This window comes from Sturnira hondurensis, unplaced genomic scaffold, assembly GCF_014824575.4.
Source record: "Sturnira hondurensis isolate 20B ecotype Veracruz unplaced genomic scaffold, ASM1482457v3 Scaffold0017418, whole genome shotgun sequence".
Lineage (NCBI taxonomy): Eukaryota > Metazoa > Chordata > Mammalia > Chiroptera > Phyllostomidae > Sturnira > Sturnira hondurensis.
The window spans coordinates 1,259-20,572 of NW_028090049.1; the positions used below are offsets into that span (position 1 = coordinate 1,259).

General features: G+C 43.2%; 1 long non-coding RNA gene and 1 pseudogene across 1 annotated transcript; one reads left to right on the plus strand and one right to left on the minus strand.

Annotated features, from left to right (window-relative positions):
- Nucleotides 1-394: 394 nt before the first annotated feature.
- On the minus strand, nucleotides 395-5,562 carry LOC119002128 (ER membrane protein complex subunit 2-like; annotated as a pseudogene).
- Nucleotides 5,563-5,800: 238 nt separating this feature from the next.
- LOC119002118 (uncharacterized) lies at nucleotides 5,801-14,063 on the plus strand. The gene is made up of 3 exons (XR_005069685.1): nucleotides 5,801-5,812; nucleotides 13,715-13,718; nucleotides 13,952-14,063. It is a non-coding gene; the product is annotated as an uncharacterized LOC119002118 (long non-coding RNA).
- The last annotated feature ends 5,251 nt before the right edge of the window (nucleotides 14,064-19,314 follow it).

A 19,314-nucleotide genomic window follows, 5' to 3' on the forward strand; every position in this document is an offset into this window, starting at 1 on the left:
ACTACAACAGTTATATTAATGGTTTTTGCATTTCTATACCAGTGTCATGGCTAAATTTTTATGTATTTGTTTATTTTATAAAATATATTATTATGGTTTATTTAAGGAAGTATCTTCTGCATCAGACTATAGTTGAAAAGCAGTTGCACGTGTGTGATTTGAGAAGAATCATGTACAATCAACAAAAGCCCCCTGAAAGTTTTCTTTCATGGACTTTCCTGCCTTTCTGCTTAGCAATACAAGACAGTTCTCAGTTTACATGAACAGCATCTTTAAAACTGCCTAAACAGAAAAATTAGTATATAGAGAGTGCTAGCCATCAACTAAATAAGTCACGGCCTAATAGGTTCAATTGTGCAGTTGTGAAATATAATGTGAAAGAGGTTTTGAAACCTTAAGACTGAGTAATCTGTTGGGTTTCCAACACATCTTTGTCTGCCTGAAGAGAGTATTTGGTTTCCTTCTTACCTGGATTATGGTAAGCTCTGCTAACTTGACTAGCTGCCCAATTAGCATATTTTCTGTTGTTCTCTTTTCTCTTTGTTTTTGCACTGGCTTTTGAATTAGAAGCAATATAGCTTGCCCATATGTGAAGTCCAAACAAAGCTCTCAGATTATTGTTGTTCATTTCAATATTAGTGTAAACCACTTTCTTAAAAGTTCAATGTTTCCAAGTCCACCTATGGTATATTTAACCTCATCACACTGCTAAAAGCATAAGTGGCTGTATCCAAAAGTCATCATAGTCTTCTCAAAACAAAAGGTTGCTTTAAGAGAGTCATATTCAGTGATATAACACCCTGCAAGTTCACGCCAGGTTTCTTGATATCCAACAAATTGTCCCAGACCCTTATTTAGTCCCTGACTGGCCTTCAATCTTTTCCCCTGAGCATTTCAAATAGCAATTTAAAGTCTTTTTTCTTCAGCCATGTTAGTGTGATTTTCATGAACACTTTGATCATGCAGTTGTACAGTTTCATCTTATCTTTTCCTGGTCTCAAACTCATACCACTAGGTTGGTTGACTATGGGATTGTCAGAGGACTCTATTCTCAACTCCTACAGACAAAGCAAGGCCAAGTAGTCCAGAAACAGATTAGGACTATAATCATCACTTATTCATATGTGATCCAAACACATCTGTAAGCTTAGCAGCACATTCCTGAATTGATTTCTTGATGGCTTTCACAATTTACTCACTATTTCATGAGATTTCTTTTCTCTATATTTTAACTTTTTCTTGTTTTTGTTTTTTTCTGAGACATTGGAAGGGCCAGAGGGAGACCTTCCCAGTATTCTCAGAAATATTAAATAGTTTTTAAATTAAACAATCAAGTCATTGGTTGTGTCTCTCTGTATAGATGACTCTATGCCCACCTCTTCTGGAAATAATTAGAATTGGTTTATAATAATTCCTCAAATTAATTGACTTACACAAATTAAAATATAACAAAACTAACCCAATTTTAGTTCATTAATGGGCACTATTTTTCACAAATAAAATAGTGTTACCTTTGCTAAATGTATTGATAACATATCTAAAGGACGAGTCAACAACATACTTAGTATTGATGTGTACACATACGATTGAAATTCTTTTATGTTTCTGATGAGAATGATTGTGGCTGCCCTGGAATAGATCTTATTGTTCACATGGTAAAAATACGAAATGCTGCTTTAAGAAGAAGCTTCATGAACCATGTATGGGCATGTGGTTTAAAAATAAAACTAAATATGGCCCTGGCTGGTGTAGCTCAGTGGATTGAGCACGGGCCTGCGAACCACACGATCAAGGTTCGATTCCCAGTCAGGGCACATGCCTGGGTTGCAGACCAGTTCCCAGCAGGGGACTCACAAAATGCAAACACACATTGACATTTCTCTCCTTCCCTCCCCCTCTAAAGATAAATAAAAAAAATATTTTTTAAATGGCTACTTTCTAAAAACAATTAATAAAACTAAATATGTATAATCAATGAATTACTTGCCTTTCTCCATACTAATAAGTGGAAAGATCCTCATACATTGAAAACATCTGTAATTCAAAAATAACTTCCTCAGTGGTCTATTTACATATCATCCAATGCAGTAGATAAAAGAATAAATAAAAACATAAAAATTAAATGTCTTTAAACTGAAAGCAAACTATGTTTTTGTTTCTGTGGAGTGGTCTCTGCATCATCCTGCCCAGGGTCTGTCCTCTGGGCCCTAGAGGACAGCTAGGGTGATTGAAGAAAACCCACCAAATGTAGTGGAATTGGGAAGACAATAGAATAGCTAGCTTCCCAGGCACTTGAGTCTGGACTGACACTAAGAAGGGATAAGGGTGGGAGAAAGTGCAATTGATAGGCTCAACTTGTAAAGTTAAGAGCTTCAGTGGTTTGCCACCAACTTGCCATGATAAGACATACTCCAGGGAGGTTGAGTCCACACTGTGAATGGTTTGAGGAGACAATGCCTCACTTGAGAGAGGGACATGGAAAGAAAAGAGAGTAGAAATGAGAGTGTAGTGGGTAAAGAAGTTGAATGATTAATCCAAGAGAAACTTCCCCAAACTTTCCTGATGGTGACAATTGCTCTAAAGAAGAATCAGTTGAGATCCAGTAGAGATAGTGGATGGGTTGGGGGGGGGAGGTACTTTCTTATGTAAGATGGTCAGGGAAAACCTCCATGTCTCTGTGACATTTGAGCCAGACCTAGAAAGAAGCAGATGGGATTAGGGAGGACTTGGCTGGTGACACCAGAGTTGGTCTCATTAGTTACCTAAGTGCAGAGCAACTGTCTTTCACCACATATTTTTCTCTGATGAATTATATATATATAGATAGATATAGATATAGATATAGATATATATAGATATAGATATAGATATAGATATAGATATAGATTATATAGATATATATAGATATATATATGTCATAGGATGAAAGTTTTAACAGTCACCTGAGATTAGAAAGCTTTGCCCTGAGAAGTTCTCTGGGTGGTGTCCTATTCTGCAAGAGATACCACAGACCAAGGAGGTCAAACTTAGCTTCATAAGGCTTGAAGTCATTTCTAATTCCATGGGCATTGGTCTGAACTAGGAAATATGAGCTAAAGTTTTGGTTTTATTACCAAAGCTTCCAATCAGATATTACTAACAAAAGGTACAGAAATGTATTGCAGTTATGGAAATAATTTTACTGAGATATAATTAAGAATCTTCAAGGCTTTAGAAATCTTTTGCAAGAAAGAGAAAGAATAAGATCAGTATTGCTACTTGTGCAAGTGTTCTCTTGTCTATTCCCGGTGCATACAACTGTGTCCAGGTATATATTTACACTGCACATATTTACATGAAGAAGGACAGAGCTCAGATTCTATGAACTCATCACCTGCTCTTTCTGGTTATCACAGGTCCAGTGCTTGTCCTCTGAAGGACATAATGTCACCTACACTGTGGACATGGAACAAATGAGACTAACCTGTGATGAGAATTGTCTGAAATATGACATTAATTCAACAATAATGACAATGTGTGCTCACAATTTTTAGTGTTAATTGATACACTGCAAATATTTTAAGAACTGATAATCTTCAAAATATCTATTATTATGCTGCACAACTTTTTATTTAGAACTTAATAACACATGGCAAGAAGGTAGGGTCACTCAAACTTCACATCCAGTACAACAGGAAAACTTTCAGCAGTCCTCACACGGTTGGAAACTTCACACCAGTAAATCCCAGCATCTTCTCTCTTCACAGGGTTTATGGTGAGAATTTGGCGATCTTCAGATATATCCATGCGCTCATGGAGCTCCAGATTCACGTCCATGAAAAACCAGTGGATGAAGGTTGCATTTGTGGTGCAAGTCAAGACCACACTATCCTTATTCTCTATGAGTGTGGTATTGCTGGCTATGAGGGAGACCGCCAATTCAGGCTCTGTAGAGAAACAGAAAATGAATGAGAGTGTGGGTCCTGAAACAATGTATGACCTCCAGCTATATGTTTGGGGAAAAGTACCGACTTTCCCAGGTGTCATTTAAGCATCAGTTTTTGGGTAAGGAAAGACATAGACTGGAAGTCAGATACACCCCTGTAATTCTGCTTCTTCACAGGCCACCTGACTGCCTGGTTGACAAAAAAGTCTATTTCTTTTCAGCTGCACAGACTTCCATCAGCCAGCTGAAGTGTGTTTCTATGAGGCACCATTTCCCAGGACATCCCAGAGGCTGGGTTTGTGCATAAGTAATGCATAGCACCCAGGGGAAAGTCGGTTGACAGTTGACTACTCAGGCCTCTGGGCCAACAGGTATGTTCGGTCTTTCAAGGTGAGTGTGAGTCAAATGAGCCAGGATAGGCCACCTGAGCAGGAGAGCTATGCAGTAACTCTGATTGTTACTGCAGGTAATTTGGTTCTAAAGAAAAAATACATTAGTTTTTTTTTTCTTTTTTTTTAAATCTACTGCATGGACAAAGTGTATTTCTATTAGCTGAGGATACCTAACACAAAAGGATCTGCACCAATTCATTGAGGGAGAATCCCTTGGTAGATCCCTGGTGAATAAGGACCTTCCAGGAGCATCTTCTTTTTTCTCAGTTTCTTTCTGCTGTTGCTGACTTTTTCTGAACCTTCCTAAGTCCCCCAGGACAGTCAGTTATGTAGAAGAACATTGTCTAACTGTTCTTTCCACACACAGACCCAGATGATACTGAATTTCATTTTTGCCAAGATGTGGCTCTTGGGCCTGAGCCACAACTGGTGACCAGCACCGGAGCCTTGTGACTTGGGCATCTCTTAAACCATTACACACTCAGCCTTTCACAGGAGGGTAACCCCAAGCTAGCACAGTCCCTTGAGACTCCCTGGAGTCAAGATGCCTGGCACAATGTTCTGGAGAGTGGTTTCTGAACTGAGCTTGGGAAGAATTTCAGGAGGCCTCCCAGACCATGCTCTGACCTAGTACATCAGGGTCATTCTCAGGGTCCAGTTCTTAGGCAGGTGCTCAGGATGTTTAACTGAGAGAAGTCTTACTCTTCTGAGTTACTTCCGTCTTAGTCATACTCTTGTCTGCTTCGACTGTCTGCAGGACTGGAATTTGGGAAGGGAACTAAGATCTTAGGAAGTTTGTCTACACTGTGATTTCCTGCATTAAATGTCAAATCCCAACCTGAAACAAAATGCAGAGGTGAGTGCAAGCTGGATTATCAGCCCTGAGTGTGAAGCAGAAGTCACCCCACCCAACACCAACAGGTCATAGAGCAATCACTCACCATATACAATGAGTCTTCCAAATCCTACGTCTGTTGTTGAATTATTAAGGCGGACTCCTATAGTGTACATTCCTTCATCAGCTTTGGTGACCCTCTTTATCAACAAGGACCCATTTCGATGTAGTACGAATCGGTTTGATACAGTACCTCTTATATGCATTCCTGGCTTACTTGAAAGAAATCCAATTATATTTTTGGTGACCTCGCCTACCCCCTTGTACCACAAGAGGTGTCGCACATTTGAAGGCTTATTGCGAATCTGTAGAAGCACGTCGTCCCCTTCAATAGCAGAGACAGGCACCATACCAAGTTGAGCTGTGATGGGCTGGCACCAGAAGTTGAAGAGAGAGACTAGAAAATAAGAAAAAAAATCTATGTTTGTATGCAAGTGTTGTGAAGGGAAGACAAGACCCTGAATCCTGAGCTCGTTTCTGCATCTCTCAGCCTTTGCCTGTATGTTCGTGTCTCCCATAGTCAAAGTCAAGAGCATGACCCCTCATTACTTGAGTATCTCTGCAACTGTTATCTTCTCTGTTTCAAATACTCTTTTCCAGGTGTTTTTCTGCCCTCCCCCTCACTGTGCTCAGACTCCTTCTGATACTCAGAGGCGTCTTTGAAAACACCTTTCCTGACTACCTTCCTTAAAGATCCTCTGTCTCCACTTTTAGATCAGACCCTCCTCTGCATTTTTGATGGTGCTTGCGAGTACCTGACATCACATCTAGATCCTTCATTTTCCCTCTCTTCTCCATAGAAGGTGGGGTCAATGAAAGCAGGGCCTCATTTGATCTTGTTCCTCCAGTAACTTCAAAAGGCTGAAAGTACTTGGAGTTGTGTGAGTGAGAAACTCCACGTTTATACGTTCTGGGGTGTATTCAACCATTTCTGAGTTTGGTGGTAAATACCATGTCTAGCAGCCCTGGATAAGTTTTCTTTTCTAGTGTTTCATGATATAAATCAGTATTATTATCATTATCAGTTTTCATAATTCAATACTCAATGACGAATAATAGGAAATAAACAGCAATTGAGGTTTTTCTGCCTCTCACCACTTCCAGATTACAAGATTTTCCTCTCACTGAGCCCCCCGTCCTCATCCTACTCTGCTCCTTTGTCCTTAACACTCATTTCCAAACAAAAGCCTTCCCTCTTTTCTCGGAACAATGGCCTCTTCAGAAGATTCCATCCAGCCTGTGTGTCAAATCCTTAGTCCACCCCAAGGAATTTTCTCCTGCTTACCAGCCACCAGGAGCCCTTGCCAGTGGACAAGTCTTGTGTGGGTAGAGACTGACAGGGACCCCATGGTGTGTGCTGTCTTCTCTGTAACTGTGTCCGTGAGAGAAGATTGAGGTTTGTTGAGCTTCGTAGGCACCTCTGTCCAGAATGGTGCAGTCTACTGTGTGTCCTACCAGTGTACTGAGCTTTATTCTGGGGCATGTTTACTATTCTTGTCATGTGAGCTGGAGGCAGGGTGTGTGTGCAGGACCCTCCCACCACATGCCCTCATTCTGCCTCCCTTATCACTTGTAATCAGTATGCCCTTCTATAATCTGGTTTCCTGGGAACTCCAGAGATCTCTCAATATCACACCGATGTGCACATGCATATAAACACTCACAATTATTCACTCTCATGCTGAGTTTGGAAAAGCAGAAGTCAGGGTTGTCAGGATTCTGAGCATTCTCCACAGCTCCCTATCAGGGGCACATTGGCCTTACCCACAGTTTCTTTCAATCATATTTGAATTTTCCCTTCAGAACAGCAGTTCTTGAGCTAAGGCAGTAAAAACGTCTCCATGGCTGGTGTAGCTCAGTGGATTGAGTGCAGGCTGAGAACCAAAGGGTTGACAGTTCAATTCCCAGTGAGGGCATACGCCTTGCCCCCTGGGGGGGCCCATGAGATACAACCACACATTGATGTTTTTCTCTTCTTCTCTCTCCTTTCCTCTCCCTCTAAAAGTAATAAATAAAATATTTATCAAAAGAAAATAACCTACCACAGGTATGTCACCACTGCCACCCCTACTATGCATCAAATCACCTGAGAATCTTTGGAAACATTACAATACCCAGATGACACCTCAAACCCGTAGCTTCAGCATCTGTCCCACTACTGTGGGTGCCATGAAAGATGGTATCTCTTGACAAGAAGATAGAACCATTTTCTCCTGCTCTTCTGTGCACAGGGGAAGACTCCAGATTTTGTTCAACTGCAAATTCTGAAATGGCAGGGGTGCAGTGGATCAGAGACTCTACATCTAATAAGCTCTCAGGACAGATTGCTCTTACTGACCTGTAGGGTACACTTGCTATAGGAAGGCTGATGGGGCTCATATATCTCTGAGAGGATGAGCCACTTATGCCCCATTGGCCTCTGTGGTGACTTGGTCTTGGGTCTCTCTTCACCTCAGAAACATACCCAGATGTCATCAAAATTGAGGGTTATTTCTACTTGTAGCACAGACACCGAGCTGGAATCCAGTCTTCTTCATGTTCTCAAATGCTCTGTGTAGGTTTTCTTTCCTCCCAGCAAGACTTCTGGTCACAGCCATGAATTTGAGAATGAGAAGAGGTCAAACATGGAGATGATGGTATAGGAGGCCTGCCTTCTATCTCAGGCTGTTAGCAGACTGGCATTTGTTTCCAGGGAGAAAGACTCAAGAGCAGATTTCTGAGCAGGACATGCAGTTTTGGGTGTGAAGTGGGGGATGTCCTGAGTGTCCCAGGAAGAAAAGACTGTGGTGAAAAGTCAGGTGCCTCTGAGCTTACTGTTCCTCACAGGGCAATTTCAGATAGACCGTTCCTCTCCATGTCTATTTGTTTGTCCTGTCCTTCTGCTGCTGCTGGCTGTTGGAACAATCTCTGATTTCTGCCTGAGAGGCTTTCTGGTGACCAACTCACCTTGCCATGTATTATGCCAGGGATAGGAGGGTACAGAGCAATGCAGAAACCTCTGAGGGACAAGGTCTTCCCAGGCCCTGTCAAGGTAAGAAACATTCAAAACTTGAAGCAATGTAGTGAATTTATTAGAATAAAACAGACTTCACATGCCTTGGAGAAAGGACTCAAATCCTTTGAAGAAAGGCAGTTTTGTAACTTACTTTGTACATGATAATCAAAGTACAAAGTGAAAACCTGGCATAGAATTCATTAGGAGGTGAGAAATAACATAGGAGGGAAATCTCCAGAATTGAAAAATAAAACCCCAAAAGAAAGAAACATATCTTTTACATTGATAGTACAAGATAATTCACTTTTACAAGACACAGAGGAGGTACAGGGGACCAGATAACAATAACAGTCTGTGATCTCATACACTTAGTCCAGACTCTGGGCCTTTGAATTATCCAGCAAAAGAAATCACTCTAATGTCTCAAAGTTATCTTCTCCAAGATGGACCCCCCAAAAAAATCAGTGCGCACTCAAGCTAAAGACTTACATTTCCTAAGGAAAACATATGCCTTGGATGCAACAACCTGTCATCACTTGCCCAGCTAGATATTTCTGAACACACTGTCTTGGGAGGCTTGTCAGGCCTGCCATGTGGCCCCCTGAGCTTGTCAGGTGGCTGCACAGCTTCTTTTCATTAGCAATCTCTAGAAGTAGCAGGAGGCAAAGAGTAGTCAACAGGGTGGGCCAAAGGAAAGCCTGATGAAGCTGGGGATAATATCAGCCTCTTCCATTTTCTTAGCCAAAGCCATGTTCCTGTGTGTCTCAATGTTGTCCCCTAGAGGACATAAGTAGAACGTCAGCCAATGTCAGGGGCTTTACAGGGACCCTGATCAGTGCAGGGTGAGTTCAGTCAAAAGGCAGGCAAGAGCACTGTGAGTCCAGGGTCTGGAGAACTGTCGCACCAAGGAAAGTGCTCTTTCAGACAAGAGCTCTCTGGTTTCAAATGTTCAAAGGAAGGGCCTGGTGAAGGTTCTGCTGAGGCTTGGAGGGGGTGCCCTGGAGGTTTGATCCCCCAAATGCCCAGTGTATTCTCCATCACTACATTGAGATGTTGCCTATGAGTCAGTCTGTCTCCGGGTGATAAGGGTGATAAGATTGCTAGTCACCCTTCTTATGGTTGTGTGAGCAGACAATGTGAATCTATCTACAAGTTAGATAGATAGTTTTTTTGGCCAGAAGCCCAAAAGAAAGCCTTTTAATAAGAGTGGCTAAAAGAATCACTGACCGAAGGAGCACCTGCTCTTCCATCTCTTTTAGAAGTATTTTGCAGTGGAAAATAAAAACTTTAAAATTCTCTCTAAGTATTAGTGAAGAATTTAGTATCATGAATTAATGAACTCAACTTATTACAACAATTATATTAATTTTTTTGCATTTTTATACCTCTGTCATGGCTAAATTTTTATGTATTTTTTTATTTTATAAAATATATTATTATTGTTACAGAAAACAACTCCGCCACTTTCGGATGTATGGAGTGGAAGTTTATTTTACACACGCGGACCCAGAGGAGTCAGTCTCCAAATTCTGGGCCCTCAGCAGCAGGGGAGCAGTTATTTTTATAGAGCAAGGGAGGGCCCGTCCTTTGGACCCTTACTTCTGGTGCAAAAGCAGGAGGCAGTTTACAGAAGCAGAAGGAGCAGAGTGTTATCTCTGCCATGTAGACAATAAACAGTCCAGAGATGCCAAAAGAGGCTTTTGGCCTCTTTGGGCCAAAACAAGCCACTGGGCTGCAAAAACAACTGGGCTGCAAAAACAAATCACTCTCTAGTCACTGTGTTGTGTCTTAATATAGCTATCAATTTCCCCCAACATTCCTCCCTTTGATGCTTGACATCACTGTTAGCTGGTCTAGCATCACTATAAAGCTGGCCTATAAATCTTGAGGTATCTTCTGATAATGATGTCTCTGGAGGGACAGGATCTTGGCAGTTGTTCTGCAGGTCACTGTGGCCTCTAGACTCTGGACTATGGTCTGTAGTATACAGGGGCCAAAACTCAGGCCTAAGAAAATGATGACTAGGGGTCCCAGGAAGGGGGGGGGCAATTACTGGAGCCAAGCTTGAGGGTTTATTCCCTAGTTCTCTAATTCTAACTTTCTATTTCTTTGGTGCGGCAGTTTATATTCTCTCTGATTTCTTTAACTTTCTTTGCTATGATCTCTGACGGATTTACATAGTAGCAACATTTCTCTCCTAGGAACATACAGGTCCCCCACTTTTCCTGGATTCAGAGCATTAATGAAGTTTCTTTCCTCATCATTTTTCTCCTCCTGTGATTTACTATTAGGGAGGGGTTCTGAGATTCCTTTCTCCTTCTGGAATCATATAAAGGACAATGGATGAAGGTCTCATCTTCTTGTAACTACTTGTGGCTGGACATGGATGTCATCCTACCTACCCTTGGGTCAGGGGTATCCTGAAAGAGAAAGGGGGGGTGCAGCATGGAGGGAGTCCTTCCTGCAAGGGGAAGGACCTTATAGGGTCCTGGTCAGTTGGCTGTCACCAGGAAGTCACAGGCTTGATGTCCAAAGGCTGGCATTACTGGACTGTTGGCCTTCTGGTCTGGTCATATTCTGGAGATGACAGATTAGGCAAGAAATTGGAAGTACAATTAAATCATAACTATTAAATGACAAAGGCAGGGACTTCCGTAAAGAATGGCTTATCTGGAGGAAGGTGTACAAGACATGCTACACCTATCCAAGACTCTTGTGGCCCACTATACTTCACTTGGGCTGAGGGGAATATATTAGGATTTCCCTCCTTTCAGATTTCTGAGCCCTTTATGTCCAAGTTATCAAGACAGAAAAGGGAAAATCGTTCTAAAGTGAAGCCCACAGACCACCCCAACCTTTTATCAACCTAACTACTTAGTTCAATCAAACCGTTGAGTCTCAGGGGGGAAAGGACAAAGATGGGCTCCTTAAATGAGGCCTATATTGTAACTAATCATCTATAGGCATAGGCAGGTCATAGGCATACACCCTATGAAAACAGAAGAACACACAGGTTAATTCACACAATAATCCCCAAACCAGTCTCTGTGCCTGTGAGATTGTCTTTTGGGAAGACATTCCATTGCAGGGTACTTCCTGCAATGACATTTAACAGTGGCAATTTGACAGGTCCTTTGCACCTGTAAATTGTACATCTTTGGTGACATCCCAAACCTGGTTTTAACTCTTAAATGAAAACAAACTTTCAAGACAGATAGCTGCACAACTCTGATGTCCATAGTGAGCATAGTGATTTTCCTTGACCCACAGTTTTTCTCCTTAAGATCACCCTTACTGTTATTACAGGGACTACTTTGGGTCCCGCTTTTGATTTTGACTGTTCATTTGCATAAACACGTCAAGAGCAGCAGGGATCACTTATGGTCCTTAAGTCTGCTTCGCTGGAACTCACATAGGGAACCCTTAGATTGACTCCTCAGTCGGCCCCTTGGGGCACAGAAGCAGAGCCACACATCTGCCATCTGGCTTCGCCTGTACCAGTCATTTCACTCAAATCCTTGAGCCTCCATTGTGCTTACAGGTTTCTTTTTAGCCATCTTTCAGGAAAGCAACCTTCGTTCCTTCCCTGGAAAGACTGGCATGGACCGCACAACTAATCAAAGTATCAGGTTTTTCTCATGGGCTTTCACTAGCTTCGCAAGTCAATCCCAGTTCCTCAGAGCTTTCTGGTAATGACCAGAACCCATACATGCCTCCTTCAGGCATGACATTCCAGTCAAAGTCTTGGTTAACAAAATAACTATTAAAAAGTGGTCTTGCCCTGGCTGGTGTAGCTCAGTGGATTGAGTGTGGGCCTGTGAAGCAAAGGATCGCCGTTCGATTCCTAGTCAGGGCACGTGCCTCGGTTGCAGGCCAGTTCCCAGTGGGGGACTCATGAGAGGCAACCACACATTGATACTTCTCTCCCTCTCTCCTTCCCTTCCCCTCTCTCTGAAAATAAATAAATAAAATATTTTTAAAATCCTGGTCTTATTGGTTTTATGCAAAGAAACCTTACATCATCACTCACTCCTTCAGAATGCCAAGTTCTGGAGGGATCAGGTAGGGAGAAAAACACACAAAGCTTGAAGGAAAATATCCATCCAAGGAAGTATCCATTTCTTCTTCTAATATCCATCAAGATGCATCTCCATGCCTTCTACCTTCTATTACTAACATCACATATTTTTTTTCCAAAACTTTTACATTTCCATTTATTTTTATAACTTCCCACAGATTTTCTGCAGTATTCACAAACTGTCTATAGACTTTTTACCTATCTAGATTTATTCATAATTCCCCTTTAATCCCTGTTGTTTTCCCACACTGGGAAGGACTGTACTTAAACTCAGTATCTGGCAGCTAAAAGTCCCTAGCACTATAGGCATCTTTTATTAAAAGTCCCTAGATTTGCAGGGACATTTTTCACCTTTCTGAAGCTTAGACCTTGCAAACACCCTATAAATCAGATAGTCAGCCTTGGACCCTAGTTAATGACCTTCAAAACTAGAGCTATTCCTATCAGAACCAGCTACACAGAGAACCCGACTGCTGCAGTGCCCACACAGCAGCAGCATACAGCTCATAATCTGAAAAGAAGCCCTAGCCAGTTCTAAGATGGCGACACCCATGAACGCTCTGTCTTCCATGGTGGGACATTCACGTGGCTCATCCATTTTACCCAAAATGGCAGCACCCTGACTCTGGTTCCACCCACCTGCATTGGCAGCCCCGAGGCTCTGGCTCCAGTCTCCAGAGTGAAGGAGGCCCCAGAGGGCCCTGGTGCAGCAGGTGAGCAGAGCCCACTCGCAGGGGCTATAAATCCGTGGTGGAGACTTCTCCCACCTTCAGGGAAGGAGAAGCTGTAGTGGGTCTCATCTCCCCAGAAGGCAGAGGCACCACCAGAGTTCCCGCTCCCTGGGGTCCCCCATTGTCTATTCTGAGGATGGGAGGAGGTCTCCCAAAGACCATACGGGGTATAGCCTGAAGGGTTAGGGGCATTCCTAATCCCAAGTAGTGCCAGCGGCAGCAAGTCAGTCCAAGGCAGTCTGGTCTCCTGGTGGAACTTTGTTAGAGTTTCCTTGAGAGTCCGGTTCATGCGCTCTACTTTTCCCGAGCTCTGGGGTCAGGATGCAGTGAGCAATTTCCATGTGGTATTGAGGAGCCTTGTTACCTCCTGTATTATGTTTGAGACAAAAGCTGGACCATCATCACTCCCAATAGTCAGGGGCAATCTGTACCTTGGGATGATTTTCCTCATCAGGTCCTGGGTGACTTCTCAGCTTTTCTCAGTCCCGGTGGGGATTCTACCCACCCAGAAAAGGTGCAGACAAAGGCTAAGAGGTACTTATACCCTCAGCTGGGTCCGACTTCAGTAAAGTCCACTTTCAAGTCCTCACACGGCTGCCTCCCTGAGTGCTGTATTCCTGGCTTTATCCCTGGGTGCCCTGCCGCACTGTTCTGAACACACATAACACACTGCACTGCTGCAGAGGTGCAGAGCGCAGCCAGGTTAGGGAGGTAAAAGTACCTTTTTAACAGGTTTTCTAGGGACATCTTGCCCATATGAATGAGGCTGGGGCACTGCCTCACTAGATTGCTGGCTTGCCCCTGGGGGACATATGTTTTTCTGTCTGACAACTTCTAATTCTTCGTAGCAGTTTCCTGTCCTCCAGCTTGTCGTGCCCACTCTGTTTCGATTTGCGCCCCTTCTTTAAGGGCACCTGGTACCCTGTCTTGGTTAGCAGTTCGAACAGCTGGCAAGGGCTCTCCCAGCACCGGTCTCGGGTTGGTGCGGCTGAAAGGAGGTTATCTACACACCGCAGTAACACTGGGTCAGTCTCCTTCTCAGTAAATTATTTTAGATCTCTGGCCAGGGCCACACTGAGGGGAGTGGGAGAGTTTCTGAAGCCCTGTGGCAGTCTGGTCTGGGTCTAAGCCAGCTAGGCTGAGGACTGTAGGTGCCTGTAACCCTGGTCTTTGTCGCCTGCCAGTGGGCTATTTCTTTTTCCTTTTCAGAGCAGATACAGAGCAAATTCCAAAACACAGAGTTCCAAAACAATACACAGGTAGAGGCATTCTCTTGCACCAATGCGTCCACTGATGCCTTGCAGAGACATGCTCCTTTAGGCCCAGTCTCATGGCAGAGACATGCTGCTTTGCCTCAGGCCGAAGCACTGGTCAGCCCCAATTGACCCTTCCTGGGTCCCAGGTGGCAAAGGCATTCTCCCCAACTGGCTACAGGTGACCTTTCCTAGGTCTTATAATACAGGTTTCTGATCAGAAATAGAACCACATGTGAGAAATTTGCTCTTTTCCCATGAAACCAGAAAACAAGTAGTTGAGGTTTCCTTTACTCAAGGTTTAAAACTTTCATATCCTTTATACATATTTCTACTTATCTAGATTTATCTATCATTCTTTTTTCTCTTGGTTCCTCTGCTTGGGCAATCTGGTGGCTCCCTGCCCCCGGAGATATCTGGTTTCCAAAGGACCCCCAGGGCCACCACTGCCAGGGCCGCCAGCACGGGCCCAGGAGGTCTTCACAGCTGGCTCCTGGCTCAGTCAAGGTGGCTGGACTGGGGCAGCCCTGCTTGTCTCCTTGGCGACCCCTTTAGCAGGACCAGGTGCAGGGGGCCATGCAGGCCTCCACAGCCTCCTGTCCCTTCAGCAGGGGCGGGGGCGGGGGTCACTGCCTGCTGCCTTACTGGGCAACGGCTCTGTTATACTGGGGCATATTTTAGAGAGGCTGACCCCTTTGAACAGGGTCTCTACTCTGCCACCAGAGACCGGCAGGAGCCGGAATCTCTGCCACAGACGAGGGTCTTTGCTTCCCTGGGTCTGGCCGAGAGTTTTCAGAGCATATAGGGGAAGCAGACGGATAGGCGGCTCTTCCTCTCGCTCTCCTTTGAAAATGGGGGCCCGCGTGTTTCTCTTGACCTGGTGACTAAAACACTGGATAGTGCCACTTTTCGCCTACCGCCAGCCTTTCCTACTGTCCTAGGCTTCTGACCTGCACACTGACGGCAAGCCCTGCACTAATTCCTGCCAGCGGTCTATGTAAACATACTGATCGGGGTGTCCTGGCTTGCCTGTCACTATGAGGTGGGCTGCCCTAATTTTTCCTAAATTCAATGTCCCTTCAGGGGAGACCACCTACTCCAAATGTTGGCCACTCAGAGGTGCAAAGGACCTCTAACTGACTGGGCTCCATGGTTGGATCCTGGCCGCAGAACTGATCAAAGTTCTGCAGCATGCAGTCTAATGCAATGGAAGGTCCCCCGCCCATGGTGACCCTCCCAGAACAGCGTAGACAAACAAAGGGAAGGGGTTTTCCTTTCGCCCGCCTGGCCTACCCCTTCTTGGGGAGTTTGGGTCTGTCTTAGCTAAGGCTGCCCGTGTAGAATCCGGGTTAAACTCCCAGCCTTTATGCCATATGACAGACTGAGGAGCCACAGGTTGGGGCCCACTCTTGCTCCGTAGGTTTGTCACCCGTGGAGCCACAAACATAGTCATTCCCACAGACACACAGACAAACATCCAAGAGTTTATACAGTCCCGCCTGAGTAGGACTGCCCAGGTGGGGATATGTTTCCCCTTCCAGATGGCCAATTGGCCTCCGGAGGACTTAGGGCTAATTGCCTGCCTGAGAGGTGATCAGTCTCTCCTTCCACCACACTGGTGGGTCTGGTCTTGGGCTCTGGTCCCCGGGGCACTAACTGATCAGCGCCTTCTCAGGTTCAGATAGTTCCAGTCTCCACCCCGCCTTCCCCGGGTTGAAGAGCTGTCAGGAGGATGACTTCCACGGAGCCTGGGGTATTTGGGGACGAAATCACCAGGATGCATACTTCCCTTCAGCCATTGGGCTCCCTCTCAGCCACTCCTCCTCCCCTTCACCGGAGGCAAAAGCCTGCGCCAGTGAGTGTGGATTCCTGGTCAGGGAACCAAATGTTACAGAAAACAACTCAGCTGCTTTCGGGTGTACAGAGTGTAAGTTTATTTTACACACGCGGACCCAGAGGAGTCAGTCTCCAAATTCTGGGCACTCAGCAGCGGGGGGAGCAGTTATTTTTATAGAGCACGGGAGGGCTTGTCCTTCGGACCCTTACTTCTGGTGCAAAGGCAGGAGGCAGTTACAGAAGCAGAAGGAGCAGAGCGTTATCTCTGGTATGTAGACGATAACAGTCCAGAGGCACCAAAAGAGGCTTTTGGCCTCTTTGGGCCAAAACAAGCCACGGGGCTGCAAAAACAAATTACTCTCTAGTCACTGTGTTGTGTCTTAAAATAGCTATCAATTTCCCCCAACATTATGGTTTATTTAATAAAGTGTCCTCTGCATCAGACTATACTTTAAAAGCAGTTACATGTGTGTGATTTGAGAAGAATGATGTACAGTCAATAAGACTCCCCTGAAAGTTTCCTTTCATGGACTTTCCCTGTCTTTCTGCTTAGCAATACAGGACAGTTCTCAGTTTACATGAAGAGCATCCTTAAAACTGCCTAAACAGAAAATTAGTATATAAAGAGTGCTAGGCATCAACTAAATAAGTCACAGGCCAACAAGTTCAATTGTGCAGTTGTGAAACATAATGTGAAAGAGGTTTTTAAACCTTAAGACTGGGTCATCTGCTGTGTTTCCAACGTGTTTTTCACTATCTGAAGAGAGTATTCAGTTTCCTTCTTACCTGAAAAATGGTAAGCTCTGCTTATATGACTAGCTGCCCAATTAGCATTTTTGTTGTTCTATTGGTTTTTACATTTGCTTTTGAATTAGAAACAATATGGCTTGCCCATATGTGAAGTCCAAACAAAACTCTCAGATTATTGTGGTTCAGTTTCAATGTTTGTGCAAAAAATTTTCTTAAAAGTTTAATGTTTCCACATCCACTTAGGGTATGTTTAACCTCATTACACTGCTAACAGTATTAGTGGCTGTGCCCAAAAGTCATCACAAACTTCTCCAAACAAAAGGTTGCTTCAAGAGAGTCACATTCAGTGATACAAAGGCCTGCAAGTTCATGACAGGTTTCTTGTTCTCCAATAAGTTGTCCCAGAATTATTCAGTTCCCGACTGGTCTCCAATCTTTTCCTCTGAGCACTTCAAATACCAATTTAAAGTCTTTCTTTTTCAGCCATGTTTATTTTATTTTCATGCCCAATTTGATCCTGCAGCTGTATAGTTTCATCTTATTTTTCCATGTCCTCAAACTCATGCTACTTGGTTAGTTGACTCTGGGACTGCCAGAGAACTCTATTCTCAACTCCTGCTGACAAAACAAGGCCAAGTCCTTTAGCCACAGATTGGGCCTATAATCATCACTTATTCATATATGATCCAAACATATTTGCATGCTTAGTAGCATATTCCTGAATTGATTTCTTGATGGCTTTCACAATTTGCTCACTATTTCATGACACTTCTTTTCTCTATATTTTAACTTTTTCATAATTTTTTTTCCCTGAGGCATTGGAAAACCCTGAGACCTTCCCAGAATTTTCAGAAATACTAATTAGTTTTAAAATTAAACAATCAGGTCATTGGTTGTGTCTCTGTGTGTTGATGTGTCTATGTCCATGTCTTCTGGAAATAATTAGAAGTGGTTTATAATAATTCCTCAAGTTAATTGGCTTACGCGAATTAAAATAAAAGAGAAATGAACCCAATTTTAGTTTAGTGATGACCAATACTTTTCATAAATGAAATAATGTTATTTTCTTAAATCAATTAATAACACAGCTAAAGAATGAGTTAACGACATAATATTGATGTGTACACATACCATTGAAATACTTTCATGTTTCTAATGACACTAAATGTGGCTGCCCTACAATAGACTTTATAGTTCACAAGGTAAAAATATCAAATTCTTCTTTAAGAAGAACTGTTGTGAACAATGTGTGCCTATGTTGTTTAAAAAAAAACTACGTATAAAAATTGAATTGCTGGCCTTTCTTCATACTAATTAATGGAAATATCCCTATACATTGAAAATATTTGTAATTCAGAAATAACTTCTTCAACAAACTATTTACATAGCATCCAATGCAGTAGATAGAACAATAAATAAGAACATAAAAATTAAAGAAATATCTTTAAACCCAAAGCAGATTGTTCTTCATTTTTGTGGAGTGGTCTCTGTGACATCTTGCCCAAAGTCTCTGCTCTGGCCCCTAGAGGACAGCTAGGGTGGTTGAAGAAAACCCACCAAATGAAATGTAATTGGGAAGAGCATCTCCCTGCAATAGAATAGCTAGCTGCCCAGGCACTAGAGTCTGGATTGATATTGAAGTAGGGGGTTAGGGTGAGTGAAAGGGAATTTCAAAGGCTAAAATTGTAAAATGAAGAGTTTGAGTGGCTTTTCCAACCACTTGCCATGATAAGACAAACTCCAGGGAGGTTGAGTCCACACTGTGAATGGTTTGAGGGGACAATACCTCACTTGAGGGAGGGACAGGTAAAGAAATCAGAGTAGAAATGAGAGTGTAGTGGGAAAAGCAGTTGAATGACTAAATCCAAGAGAGACCTCCCAAAGCTTTCCTGATGTGGACAAGCCCTCTAAAGAAGAATCAGTTGGGATGCAGTAGAGAGAGTGGGTGGATTGGCGGGTGGGGGGGGGGTACTTTCTTATGTAAGATGGTCAGGGAAAACCTCCATGTCTTTGTGACACTTGAGTGAGACCTAGAAAGGAGCAGATGGAATTAGGGAGGACTTGGCTGGTGACACCTGATTTGGCCTGATTAGTTACCTAAGTGCAGAGGAACTGACTTTCACCACATATTTTTTCTGATGAAGGTTTTTTTAAATAAAACATACGATGAAAGTTTTAACAGTCACCTAAGGTTAGAAAGCTTCACCCTAAGGAACTCTCTCTAGCTCTGAGTGGTGTCCTCTTCTCTGACAGATACCACAGACAAAGGAGGTCAAACTGGATATTACTAGTGTGAAGTAATATTACTTCACAAATGTATTACTAGTCAAACATAGCTTCATAAGGCGTGAGGACATTTTTAATTTCATGGTCATTTATCTGAACTAAAAAAACATGAGCTAAAGTGTTTGTTTTATTTCCAAAGCTTCCAATTACATATTACTAACAAAAGGATCAAA